Source organism: Sminthopsis crassicaudata, chromosome 3, assembly GCF_048593235.1.
Source record: "Sminthopsis crassicaudata isolate SCR6 chromosome 3, ASM4859323v1, whole genome shotgun sequence".
NCBI classification, from domain to species: Eukaryota; Metazoa; Chordata; class Mammalia; order Dasyuromorphia; family Dasyuridae; genus Sminthopsis; species Sminthopsis crassicaudata.
The window spans coordinates 394106176-394110557 of record NC_133619.1 but is presented as its reverse complement, the minus strand read 5'-3'; positions in this window follow the sequence as shown (position 1 = coordinate 394110557).

Sequence of the window (4382 nt, the reverse complement as noted above, 5' to 3'; positions counted from 1 at the left end):
GACGACAGGCAATACCATACATTTTACATGTGTTACAATATAGTCTAAGTACAATACATGTGTGTGAATATCATTTTCTTGTTGCACAATAAACATTAGAATCCGAAGGTACATGCAACCTGGGCAGACAGATATTAGTGCCAACAATTTACATTCGCCTCCCAGTGTTCCTTCTCTGGGTATAGCTATCTCTGTCCATCATTGATCAACTGGAAGTGAGTTGGATCTTCTTTATGTTGAAGATTTCCACTTCCATCAGAATACATCCTCATACAGTATTGTTGTTGAAGTATACAGTGATCTTCTGGTTCTGCTCATTTCACTCAGCATCAGTTGATTTAAGTCTCTCCAACCCTCTCTGTATTCCTCCTGCTGGTCATTTCTTACAGAGCAATAATATTCCATAACCTTCATATACCACAATTTACCCAACCATTCTCCAACTGATGGACATCCATTCATCTTCCAGTTTCTAGCTACAACAAAGAGCTGCCACAAACATTTTGGCACATATATGTTTCTTTCCGCTCTTTAGTATTTCTTTGGGATATAATCCCAGTAGTAGCGCTGCTGGGTCAAAGGGTATGCACAGTTTGATAACTTTTTGGGCATAATTCCAGATTGCTCTCCAGAATGGCTGGATTCTTTCACAACTCCACCCCTGCTGGTCATTTCTTACAGAGCAATAATATTCCATAACCTTCATATACCATAATTTACCCAACTATTCTCCAACTGATGGGCATCCATTCATCTTCCAGTTTCTAGCCACTACTAAAAGAGCTGCCACAAACATTTTGGCACATACTGGTCCCTTTCCCCTCCTCGGTATTTCTTTGGGATATAATCCCAGTAGTAGCGCTGCTGGGTCAAAGGATATGCAAAGTTTGATAACTTTTTGGGCATAGTTCCCAATTGCTCTCCAGAATGGCTGGATTCTTTCACAACACCACCAAGAATGCATCAGTGTCCCAGTTTTCCCACATCCCCTCCAACATTCATCATTCTTTGTTCCTGTCATCTTAGCCAATCTGACAGGTGTGTAGTGGTATCTCAGAGTTGTCTTAATTTGCATTTCTCTGATCAGTAGTGATTTGGAACACTCTTTCATATGAGTGGATATAGTTTCAATTTCATCTGAGAATTGTCTGTTCATATCCTTTGATCATTTATCAATTGGAGAATGGTTTCATTTCTTATAAATTAGGGTCAGTTCTCTATATATTTTATCCAGATTCTCCTGGAATGCGTCCAATGATGGGGAACTTAGAAAAATAATATATTAACAATTTAGAAAAAAAAAAGAAAAGAATGTTCCTGCTGAGCAGTATACTGGCAACTAAAAGTTGAAAAGGATGCCAAGACAAATCAGAGGGAAACATTTTAATTCATGAAGAATATTCCTATTAAATTGTAAGCTTCCAGAGGAAAGGGCTTTCTTTAGCTTCTTTATGTATCTCCAACACTCCAATCAATATCTGGCACACAATGGGGGCTTAATAAATGTTGATTTCTGTCTCTTCACCTAGACTCCAGCTACTTAGCGTGACTTTCTCCTTCAACCTTCTAGAGGACTTCATTATGCTCCTTTATAATACACTTTTGATGTCAGATTATGCATAACATATGCTCCTTTTTTCATATACTTATCATGTCAGCTTATAATTATCTGTGTCTAGCTTATCCCTTTCATGAATAGAGGGGCCATGTATTATATAACTTTTCATCTACCTTGTAAGATGTTCACCAGCTTTAGAGCTGAGCCCAACTTGAGATAATATAGAGAAGAATCACTTCTTTTAAAGAGAAGGAAAATGAGGCTCAAAGTGTTTAAACCACTTGTCTAATGTAATATAGGGATTGAGAGGCAGCTAGATGGCACAGTAGAGTGCTGAGTTTAGAGTCAAGAAGACAACTTCAAATTGAACCTCAAACACTTAGTTATTGTGTATCCTGGACAAATCACTTAACAATTGTCTGTCTCAATTTCTTCATCTGGAACATGGGTATTATAAGAATACCTACCTCCTGTAGCTGCTGTCAGGATAAAATAATATTTTAAAGTACTTTGAAAACCTTAAACTGATATAAATACTAGTGATAATTGAGTAAATAGGGCAGAATTTGAATGCAAGTACTTATGCTCACCCAGTTTCAGAAAAGGAAGAGGCCCAAGAATTCTGTCACATCATTTAAAAAACAAGGGGACTCTTGAGAAGTTTCAGGGAATTGTCTGAGCTCAAACAGATAAGGAGCAGGTTAGATTTGAACCCAGATGTTTGTGACTGCAAATTTGACACACTAACCATTAATCCACATTGCCTTTTCCTTCAAAAAAAGGGAGTGCTAAGTACATCCAAGGAATATAAAAATGCTTGTTGAGTGGACTCGGCCTTCTGGGGTTTTTGACTGTTCTGCCCTTTGGCCCCATTCCCCAAGGGAAGCAGAGTTCTTTAAATATATCTTTGAGTGGTTCACTAAGTTCCAGGAGTTGCCTCCAATAAATAATGGATTCAGAAAAGGGTTAACCTGTAGGTGCCCATCATTGGTTAAAATGCATGCTGAGCTTGGATGCCACCAACAGGTGGAGGCTAAGGGGGATCGTTTTTCAGAGAAACCTTGATCACCTCAGAGAAAGCATCTCATGACCCCTCAGGCAGCTGGCCACAAGTGGGCAAATGGTTCTAAGTCAGGCCTCTGCTTGCAACTGAAGAAAGACTAGCCAGGAAACATGAGAAGTACTGAGGCTTTGGGTTTGTATGAGGCTTTTTTGAGAAGCACATTCAATCCATCTTCTGTGCTCCTAACAGTGATGGCTGGAGGACTCAGAGGGATGGAAGGCATTTATTTGTTCCATCTGACAGGGAAGGAAAATCAGTCTCTGAGAGGAGAGGTGATAGATCCAAGTCCATCTCTCATAACAATTCAGGTGTCTAGCTTTCCTTATCCAAGGAATATTCACAGACAGAAACAAGTGAAAAACAAGAATCTGTCATAGCATACAGCTGTTCTCTGCCTGGCCCTGAGGAAGGTGTATTGGAGAATCACATAATTCAAGCAGGAATGGCCAAAGAGAGTAAAACAAGGAGAGGATGTAGAGACCTCAATAGATGGTCCATTGAAGGAGGTAGATACCAGAGGATAGTACCAGATGACCTGAATTCAAATCCTGATTCTGCTCCTAAGTGCCTAAGTGGACACAAGGGTAAAATGAGGGACTTTGTCACAAAAGACCTTCTAACTCCAAAAGCTAGGAATACAAGCAGCATTGATTAGGCACCTACTGTTTTCATAACTGGCAAGTAAGTGGCAGATAGTGCATGGGGCATGGGGCATGACCTTAGATACTTATTAACTGTATAAACCGAGATAAGGCGTTTACCCCTGTTTGCCTCAGTTTCCTCATCTGCAAAGTGAGACAATGAAACGGCAAAGCACTCTAGTGTCTTTGCCAAGAAAACTCCAAATGGGGTCTTTCAAAGGATCACTCATGACTCAACAACTAAACACAGTGTATGGAACCCTGGTTGGAGGCTCAACGAACTCTTCAGTTGAGATAAGATGGGTCCCTTCCCTCATGAGTTTTGGAATTCCTCATGGCATTTGGAATAAGACTTGAACTATGATAATTGTGATGTAAACAATTGTGATATACTCTGACTTCAAAAGATCTAAGAACTTATCTCACCAATGCATTGAACAACCTCAGTGCCAGAAGATGACTGAGGAAATATGTTTCTGCCCTCTTGACAGAGGTACAAAAGGAAGTACATGGTTTCAGACACGGCCAATGTATGGATTTATTTTGTTTGACAATATCCACTTGGTTTGAAGGAAGAGTTTTTTAGAGGGAGGGAGACAGACTTGGAAGAAGAATAGTGAAATTGATGCCAAGAAAAGAAAAGAATGTCAATGAAGTGATTAGCAAAAATACAAAGAAGATATTAAAAATTTCAGAGGGCAACACAGATTGTAGAGCAAGTTTTGGAACTAAAATGCTAAATATATACTTTTAGAAAACCCATTTTGTCTATAATGACATACAAAGATTCATATTCAAAAACAAAATATAATTTTCAAAATGGTGCTTCAAAACAAAATAAGATTAACCATGGGTGGGAAAAAGCCACAATAGCAGTTCTTTTTTTTTTTTTTTCTTTTGTATATGGAGATGTCTATATTTGTTAGTGTTTTTCAAGTTCAGAATAATACACAAATTGGCAATAAACTCCCTCCCCAAAAGAGAAAAAAAAAAAAGAAGGAAAGAATCACTCTTAGTAAAGATCTTCAAACAAAAGCTAGATGACGAGGAAGGTTGTAGAGGTGAGCCTTTTTTGTAGATATGGATTGGATTACTTAACTGGCCACTCATCTTGAGTGGC